A 10,375-nucleotide genomic window follows, 5' to 3' on the forward strand; every position below is an offset into this window, starting at 1 on the left:
GCTTTGGGTTCTAGATGTGTGCAACTTACCCCTTACCCCTTAATCGGCCCTTAAAGGAAGGGGCGCGTCAAAAGTGACTCAAGGGTTCGTCTGATCGCGAAAATAAGGGTCGCAATCGATTCCCCGGGTCAATATCTAGCCGCAGCCTCGGGTTCCAGATGTGTGCAACTTACCCCTTACCCCTTAATCGGCCCTTAAAGGTAGGGGCGCGTCAAAAGTGCCTAAAGGGTTCGTCTGATCGCCAAAATAAGGGTCGCAATTGATTCCTCGGGTCAATATCTAGCCGCAGTCTCGGGTTCCAGATGTGTGCAACTTACCCCTTACCCCTTAATCGGCCCTTAACCCTATTAGTGGCAGGGGGGTTGTTTTTATCCACCTCTCAGGTTTTTCGGAAATATCTCCGAAACCGCTGAAGCTACGATGCTGAAATTTTCTGACTTTTCCTTAAACTAAATTGGGCACATTCCCTGAAAATTTCAAGTTCATAACTTTACCAGGGGCGGCTCCAGAGCACTGGGAATTGGGGGGTCCTATATTCGTGAAGCGAGTCATTTGGGCGAAGATCACGATGCTGCACCAGTTTTATGAACAGTGAATGAAAGGTATTATGTGATAACATATACAGTTATTGTGCATCCTCTTTTGACACGTTTTTGCTATAATAGGCGGATCCAGGCGTCCAAAAAGGGGGTTATGTTTTACCTCCCAACATAGGTGCCCTGACACCGCCTATCATGTACCAATACAATTGTAGTCGTTCTCTCATAAGAAAATTGTAACATAACAAGACCATTACCACCCTTTTTAGAAACAGTACCAACAAAAACCTTATTTACTTTACTTTTTGTGTACCCCCAATCTCAATGATCTGTATCCGCCTATGATTTTTGAAAATGCATATTTTTAGGATCCATGTGAATTCCTGGTTCATTCTCTATCGATCAGCAAAAGTTGCGTTAAGATTGGTTCAGAAACCTGGCCGTGATAAACAGTCTAAAATGTATCTGCAATTTGCCCGTTTTTACCCCCTCCACCCCCCCTATTGACATTTCATAATTTTTATTTTTTAGAAATGTAGATCACGTTGAGCGAAATCGAATGCCGTTTGAATTTTGAAAATCGGCCCGTTAGATCTCGAGATATCAAGGGGGGTCGTAAACAGCCCCCCCTGCCACTAATAGGGGTAGCCAGGAGCCTGCCACTAATAGGGTTAACCCGCGCCCCGCTGGGCTATTCAGTATTCAGCCATACGCGCCCTGCTGGGGGGGGGGGGCAGATTCTGCCCCCCCTGTCTAACTTCCGAACCGATGGTCGTAGAAAGACGGGGGAAAACGGCAATCGAAAGCTCTCAACAAGGCGGATCTTAAGAGCCCAAATTTTTTTGCTTAAGTAGGTCAGAGGTCAGGTCAAGGTCAGGTCAAGGGTACAAAATGCAAGTTTCTACAGTATCGGCCTTGCACCGTAGTTGCCGAAGAATGGACTGAGACTGATTGCCCAAAACGTGTTCTTAGACTACCAAGACAATATTCGTTGCACACAATGTCATTCAAAGGTCAAGGTCAAGGTCAGGTCAGGTCAGGTCAGGTCACCAAAAACAAAATATAGAAAAGGGCATGTGTGACACATGTTTTATGGGTCATTTTACTCATGGAATTCAATAGGAACACTCAATAAGTGATATGGACCACCTCTGGATGAGTTTCAGGTCGAGGTCAGGTCAAGGTCAGGTCAAGTAAGGTCAAATTTTGAAGTTGGTTGTTAAGGCCTAACAAGGTGTCTATCCGATGCAGTTTTTCACGGCGAATCGAATGGGGCTATTTTTGTTTCCGTACGAGGTCTAGAACGTCCAAAAAAATCATTTTTCAAAAAATTTGTGTGTCGTGACGTCATACAATTTTGAATAACTCCCACATTTTTGAACCGATTCTTCTAAAAATTGGTATGTAGGTGCACATAGACCACTTCTTTGACATATATTCCGCTTTTTTCGATAAACTCAAAATTTTGGATTTTATAAATATTTTCCCAAAAAAAGTCAGTTTTTTGGAAAAAATTTTGGCCAAAATCCAAAATTTTCAAAAAACCGAGATAGCCATTTGATAGACAAAGTAGAATCACGTATAACCTTTTTTGTTACGTCTTGATTCCTTTAAAAATGAAGATGTTAGCGGCGTTTGAAATTTTGCCGTTTTTGAGGCGAAAATGGCGAACATGACGTCACTAAAACGTCAATTTCTCAAAAATTTTCCGACGGATTTCGCTCAAATTTTCAGGGAACGTGTCAAATTGATGTATGATAAGGTACTGAAAGTTTGACGCCGCTGGCGTAACGCGTTTAGAAGTTATTGGCGAAAAACGGGAGGGGGGGGGGCAGATTCTGCCCCCCCCCCAGCGGGGCGCGGGTTAACCCGCGCGGGGCTGGGGTCTCCAGCCGAACGCGCGGGGCTGGGGGGGGGGGGTAAATTTTACCCCCCTGTTATCTCCCGAACTAATGGTCCGATTTGGAAAATTCAAACGCCAATCGAAAGCTCTCATCACGAACTACTAAAAACATGTACTTAATTTAAAGTTTGAGGTCAAGGTCAAGGTCAGGTCAAGGGTACAAATTGCAAGTTTCTACAGTATCGGCCTTGCACCGTAGTTGCCGAAGAATGGAGTCATGGACTGAGACTGATCGCCCAAAACGTGTTCTTAGGCTACCAAGACAATATTCGTTGCATACAATATCATTCAGAGGTCAAGGTCAAGGTCAGTTCAGGTCAGGTCAGGTCACCAAAAAACAAAATATAGAAAAGGGCATGTGCGACACATGTTTTATGGGTCATTTTACTCATAGAATTCAATAGGCACACTCAATAAGTGATATGGACCACCTCTGGATGAATTTCAGGTCGAGGTCAGGTCAAGGTCAGGTCAAGTGAGGTCAAATTTTGAAGTTGGTTGTTAAGGCCTAAAAAGGTGTCTATCTGATGCAGTTTTTCACGGCGAATCGAATGGTGCTATTTTTGTTTCCGTACGAGGTCTAGAACTTCCAAAAAAGTCATTTTTCAAAAAAATTGTGTGTCGTGACGTCATAAAATTTTGAATAACTCCCACATTTTTGAACCGATTCTTCTAAAATTTGGTATGTAGGTGCACATAGACCCTTTCTCTGACATATATTCCGGTTTTTTCGATAGACTCAAAATTTTGGATTTTATAATGATTTTCCCAAAAAAGTCAGTTTTTTGGAAAAAAATTTAGGCCAAAATCCAAAATTTTCAAAAAAACGAGATAGCCATTTGATAGACAAAGTGAAATTACGTATAACCTTTTTTGTTACGTCTTGATTCCTTTAAAAATGAAGATGTTAGCGGCGTTTGAACTTTTGCCGTTTTTTAGGCGAAAATGGCGAACATGACGTCACTAAAACGTCAATTTCTCAAAAATTTTCCGACGGATTTCGCTCAAATTTTCAGGGAACGTGTCAAATTGATGTAAGAAAAGGTACTGAAAGTTTGGCGGCGCTGCGCGCCGCCGTTTTTGAGATATCGCAAAAATTCGCGAGGGGGGTAAAATTTACCCCCCCCAGCCCCGCGCGGGTTAAGGGAAGGGGCGCGTCAAAAGTGCCTCAAGGGTTCGTCTGATCGCCAAAATAAGGGTCGCAATCGATTCCCCGGGTCAATATCTAGCCGCAGCCTCGGGTTCCAGATGTGTGCAACTTACCCCTTACCCCTTAATCGGCCCTTAAAGGAAGGGGCGCGTCAAAAGTGCCTCAAGGGTTCGTCTGATCGCCAAAATAAGGGTTGGAATCGATTTCCCGGGTCAATATCTAGCCGCAGCCTCGGGTTCCAGATGTGTGCAACTTACCCCTTACCCCTTAATCGGCCCTTAACCCGCGCCCTGATGGGGGGGCCATTTTGGCCCCCCCCTGTGGTTTTTCTTGAATAGCGAGGAAAACGGCGGCGCGCAGCGCCGCCAAATTTTGGGTACCTTACCGGACATCAATTTGACACCTTCACACAAAATTTCAAGTCACAGGTCACCTCAGGTCAGGAGTTATTGAGGTCAAACTGAGGTCATGTTCGAGTAAAAATGAGCAAAAAACATGACATCTTGAAACGCTCACCAATTCTACAGTTAACAAGCAATTTTGAAGTTCTTTATGTGGTTGTGTAGACAAAAAACGGCGCTACAAAACTGCTATCTCGGATTTTCGAAGTTTTGGGATTTTGACCCCCAAAAATAAAAAAAATGATTTTTTTTAGAAAAACTCAAAAAATTTCCAAAAAAATTTCGAATTTCGAAAAAACCGCAATATATGTGATAGTCCCTGCGCTCTTCGATATACATACCAAATTTTAGATCGATACCTCTTTTTTTGGCCAAGTTATAGCGAAAAAACTGTTAAAAATTGATGACGTCAAATTTTTGAACTCAATTTTTAGCAATTCTTGACCTCGTAGCGCAAAACGGAGACCACCATTGAATTCCCCGAGACGAGCTGCATCGAATCGATACCCATTTTATGCAAAAATATCAACTTTGAAATTTGACCTAATTTGACCTGACCTTGACCTGACCTTGACCTGACCTTGACCAAAACGTGACCTAAGCTGGCCCTAAAGTCTGTCTGACCCACATAATCGCATTTGTCATGCAAAATGGACCATAAAACATGTATCACACGACACTTTCATATTGTGACCCCCCAGTGACCTGACCTCTATGACCTGACCTGGTATCAGTGACCTCAAATAGCAAAATATGTGTTTGAAGAACATTTCCCCATTGATGATTTTCAATGAAATGCATTTTACACGATTTTACAACGCATTTCTTGAAATGCCTGTAAACGGTGAAAATTCGACCTTTGACCTGACCTGTGACGTCATCGGTTTGACCGAGGTCAATGAAATTGGGTCACAAGGTAGTTCCCCGTTGGGGCTATCAAACACCACTTACCGCTTGTCGCTATGTTGCGTGGTTCTCGAGATCTGAGGGGGGGGCCAAAATGGCCCCCCCCCCATCAGACCGCGTTGCTCGGCAGACCCCATCTGGACGCGGGTTAAAGGAAGGGGCGCGTCAAAAGTGCCTCAAGGGTTCGTCTGATCGCCAAAATAAGGGTCGCAATTGATTCCCCGGGTCAATATCTAGCCGCAGCCTCGGGTTCCAGATGTGTGCAACTTACTCCTTACCCCTTAATCGGCCCTTAACCCTCGCCGGCCGAGGGGGGGGGGGGAGCGGGTGCCGCCCACCCATAGGTTTTTTTCGCGATAGCTCCGATTATGCTGGCGATAGAGAGCTGAAACTTGGCATACCTGACCTTTGATCCAAGCCGCATCTTTTGACACCAACCGCATTTTTGGGTCAGGTCAGGTCACTGACCTATGACGTCATAAGTGAACCTCTGCACGGTCTTTAGATGTCGCAACTTCGCAACGCCCTCACTGCCAGAGGAGATGTCACAGGGAAATGAAACTTGCAGGATCTAGTATCCATTATGAGTCCCACAACTTGTATATCTCGGATTTTTCCTAAAGGTCATATGAGGTCAGGTCATTTTCGTGACCTCACCATTATAAGTCAATGGGGAAAAATGAAAACTGCTATTCTGGCGCCGGGAACGATCTCCAACTATCTCAAGCACACAAAATCGTGATTTGATGCGCTCCTTGCAAGGTTAGATGCGTCACTTTTGCAATGTTGACCTTGCGTGACGTCATTTATGACGTCATCAAGGTCATATTAGTTTTTCGTCAATAACTCTTGATCAAATTGAGCTAGCAAGTCGGGAAAGCCACCAATGGACTCAGGAAGACCTGCCGAATCGAATGATATGCAATATGACCTCTTTCGACCAGCTTCGTGACCTGGGGGTGCTGACCTGACCTTGACCTGAGGTCAACACCCCAAGTTGACCTGACCCGGACAAAAAGTATATCATTCGACGCGCCTGAGCGAGACGAACACGATGCTGCCAAAATCGGCGCTCTGCGGCCGTTTTTTGCGAAGTTATTCACCAAAAACTGAACCGTACCTTGGGGCACTTGACCTGACCTCAGAGGTCACCGGTTGACCTAGGACCTTAAAATCGGGTACCAATCTCTGCGTCTCGTAACGCCGCACACGCTCGTTTTTTCCGCGACGCGCTAGCTCCACCAGGGGCGAAACGGCGAGGGGGGGGGGGTCGTACCCGCCCCCCCCTCGGCCGGCGCGTATGTAGAAAACCAATAGGTCCGGCGAGGGTTAAAGGAAGGGGCGCGTCAAAAGTACCTCAAGAGTTCGTCTGATCGCTTGAGGTGCCGATTAACCCGCGCACCGACGGGGGTCTGCGCCAACTTCGCACCGACGGGGGGGGGGCGGATGACCGCCCCCCCCTGAGATCTCGAGAACGAAGCAAGAAAGCGACAAGCGGTAAACGGCATCGGATACGCACGGTCAAGATCTACAATTTTTACAAAGGTCATTTTCAGGTCAGGTCAAAGATGACGTCACAGGGGTCGAAAAAGTCAAAATGGCGGCGCTAGATATCGAGAGAGTTTTTCTCGAATAACTTTCGAATTAGTCAAGAAAGGAACAAACTAAGGGCATCATCGTGATCCTCTTGTCAATCCGCATCGGATGATATATATGTTGACCTCGAAAGGTCAAGGTCAAAGGTTGACCTCAGGTCACGTGACCTCGAGGTCATCATGTATATCATTCGATGCGTCTTTACGAGCTGAACACAATGAGACCATCCACGCGTCTGTATCTTGTTCCTGTACGGAGTTATTGGCCAAAACCTTTGGTGACCTTTGATGACGTCACATGACCTCACAGCTGCCCAACGGCAAAACAGACCTCAAGGTAGTGAAGGTTGATCGTATATGAAGTCATGTATGGTATATGGGGCCATTCCGACCCGTTTTAGTGGTAAAAACAGGGAGTTGATTTTTCCCCCTTTGACTTATAATGGGGAGGTCGCGAAATTGACCTGACCTTAAGTCACCGATATCAAAATTCCGAGATATACAAATTGTAGCTACTAATGATCTAATAACATCCTGCGACTTTCAAAGGCCTCCAACATCTACTGTAGCTCTGGCACGGTGACAAAGTTGCAAAAAAGTGACTTGAGGTTGGGTCATTCAAAGTGACCTGGTGACCTGACCTTGAAAGGTAGGAGGTTCAAACTTGCACACCATGTGTAAAATTGATGAGGGAATAGTCGTACCAAATTTCGCGGCGCTAGCGCCGCGGTTTTCCCGCTATTTGCGAAAAACCTCAGGGGGGCGGATATCCGCCCCCCCCCCCGTCGGTGCGCGGGTTAAGGGGTAAGGGGTAAGTTGCACACATCTGGAACTCGAGGCTGCGGCTAGATATTGAGCCGAGGAATCGATTGCGACCCTTATTTTGGCGATCAGACGAACCCTTGAGGCACTTTTGACGCGCCCCTTCCTTTAAGGGCCGATTAAGGGGTAAGAGGTAAGTTGCACACATCTGGAACCCGAGGCTGCGGCTAGATATTGACCCGGGGAATCGATTGCGACCCTTATTTTGGCGATCAGACGAACCCTTGAGGCACTTTTGACGCGCCCCTTCCTTTAAGGGCCGATTAGGGGTAAGGGGTAAGCTGCACACATCTGGAACCCAAGGCTGCGGCTAGATATTGACCCGGGGAATCGATTGCGACCCTTATTTTGGCGATCACACGAACCCTTGAGGCACTTTTGACGCGCCTCTTCCTTTAAGGGCCAATTAACCCGCGCCCTGGTGTGGGTCTGAGCCACCTTCGCCCTGGTGGGGGGGGCCAAAATGACCCCCCCCGTCTAACTCGAAAACGAAGAGGGCTAGGAAGACGCGGAAAAAAGCAAACGAAAGCCCATAACAAGTACGTTCGAAAGTATTTCGGTCATTTTTTCGCTAAGGTCAATATTGAGGTCGCTAGAGGTCATCATAGGTCAAATTTCAGTGTTTTCGGTGTTGCCGGACATATTCCGCTGTAGCTCGGAAACTAGAAGAGCTAGAGAGCCGCGGAAAAAAGCAATCGATAGCTCTTTTCAAGCTCTTTCGCCAAGGTTCGTCAGATTTGACCTCAGCTCAACGGTTTGGCCTACAGAGGTCATGCAAGGTCAACTTGGCAAATTTCGTTGAAAATGTTTTTAACTATAGCATGCATTCACGAGAAAATAGAGAAACGATTCATGCACCATCGTGCTTGGCTCGTCGAGACGCGTCGAATGATATATAGTTTGACCTCGAAAGGTCATTTTGAAAATTTGACCTCAGGTCAAGGTCATGACCTTACCGAAATAGGTCATGCTGCATATCATTCGATCCGCATTGACGAGACAAACACGATAAACGTCGAACGGAGTCTCTATCTCTATTCAATAACAAGTAAGTGCAGAAAAACCGCTGGTGACCTCTGGTGACCAGGGAGATGACCTAGCGTGACCTCAGCGAGGTCACAAGCAAATGGTTTCACATGGGCTGTGATTTGCTGACCCAAGACACTTCAATAACGAAATATAGGAACAATCACGCCCGATTTAGCTGAAAAACAACTACTTTTCGATTCTCCCATTGACTTATAATGGGGAGCAGCGATGACCTGACCTGACCTTAGGTCACATTTATAAAAAATCCGAGATAGCCATTTTGTAGAGCTGGGTGACATCTTCAAGTACTGTAAATTTTACATCGATCGGATAAAAGCTGTGCCTTTGAGAGAGCTTTGAACTTTTTTAGAGGTGGTGTCAGTTTTGGTGACCTTGTGACCTGACCTGACCTGACCCGAACCCCCAAAAAAAGGACATGATGTAAAAATGTTGAATAAACAGCTATACAAAGTTTCAGGGCGCTAACTCAAGTGGTTTCTGAGTTATCGCTGAAAAACCACAGGGGGGGGGGGCCAAAATGGCCCCCCCCCCACCAGGGCGAAGGTTAAGGGGTAAGGGGTAAGTTGCACACATCTTGAACCCAAGGCTGCGGCTAGATATTGACCCGGGGAATCGATTGCAACCCTTATTTTGGCGATCAGACGAACCCTTGAGGCACTTTTGACGCGCCCCTTCCTTTAAGGGCCGATTAAAGGGTAAGGGGTAAGTTGCACACATCTGGAACTCGAGGCTGCGGCTAGATATTGACCCGGGGAATCGATTGCGACCCTTATTTTGGCGATCAGACGAACCCTTGAGGCACTTTTGACGCGCCCCTTCCTTTAAGGGCCGATTAAGGGGTAAGGGTTAAGTTGCACACATCTGGAACCCGAAGCTGCGGCTAGATATTGACCCGGGGAATCGATTGCGACCCTTATTTTGGCGATCAGACGAACCCTTGAGGCACTTTTGACGCGCCCCTTCCTTTAAGGGCCGATTAAGGGGTAAGGGGTAAGTTGCACACATCTGGAACCCGAGGCTGCGGCTAGATATTGACCCGGGGAATCGATTGCGACCCTTATTTTGGCGATCAGAGGAACCCTTGAGGCACTTTTGACGCGCCCCTTCCTTTAAGGGCCGATTAAGGGGTAAGGGGTAAGTTGCACACATCTGAAACCCGAGGCTGCGGCTAGATATTGACCCGGGGCATCGATTGCGACCCTTATTTTGGCGATCACACGAAACCTTGAGGCACTTTTGACGCGCCCCTTCCTTTAAGGGCCGATTAAGGGGTAAGGGGTAAGTTGCACACATCTGGAACCCGAGGCGGCGGCTAGATATTGACCCGGGGAATCGATTGCGACCCTTATTTTGGCGATCAGACGAACCCTTGAGGCACTTTTGACGCGCCCCTTCCTTTAAGGGCCGATTAAGGGGTAAGGGGTAAGTTGCACACATCTGGAACCCGAGGCTGCGGCTAGATATTGACCCGGGGAATCGATTGCGACCCTTATTTTGGCGATCAGACGAACCCTTGAGTCACTTTTGACGCGCCCCTTCCTTTAAGGGCCGATTAAGGGGTAAGGGGTAAGTTGCACACATCTGGAACCCGAGGCTGCGGCTAGATATTGTCCCGGGGAATCGATTGCGACCCTTATTTTGGCGATCAGACGAACCTTTTAGGCACTTTTGACGCGCCCCTTCCTTTAAGGGCCGATTAAGGGGTAAGGGGTAAGTTGCACACATCTGGAACTCGAGGCTGCGGCTAGATGTTGACCCGGGGAATCGATTGCGACCCTTATTTTGGCGATCAGACGAACCCTTGAGGCACTTTTGACGCGCCCCGTCCTTTAAGGGCCGATTAAGGGGTAAGGGGTAAGAGCTAGGGCCAAATAAAGGTCATATTCTTGCTCCCCGTCCCCCAATTGACCTAATATGAGTTTTTTAAGCGATTCTGAATCCGACGCTGTATTCGTTGCTGTTGCTGACGCTAACTTCACGGACATGGTATCTGCGGCAAATAGCACGCA

Source organism: Amphibalanus amphitrite, unplaced genomic scaffold (genome assembly GCF_019059575.1).
Source record: "Amphibalanus amphitrite isolate SeventyFive unplaced genomic scaffold, NRLGWU_Aamphi_draft 000462F_arrow, whole genome shotgun sequence".
Classification (NCBI taxonomy): Eukaryota; Metazoa; Arthropoda; class Thecostraca; order Balanomorpha; family Balanidae; genus Amphibalanus; species Amphibalanus amphitrite.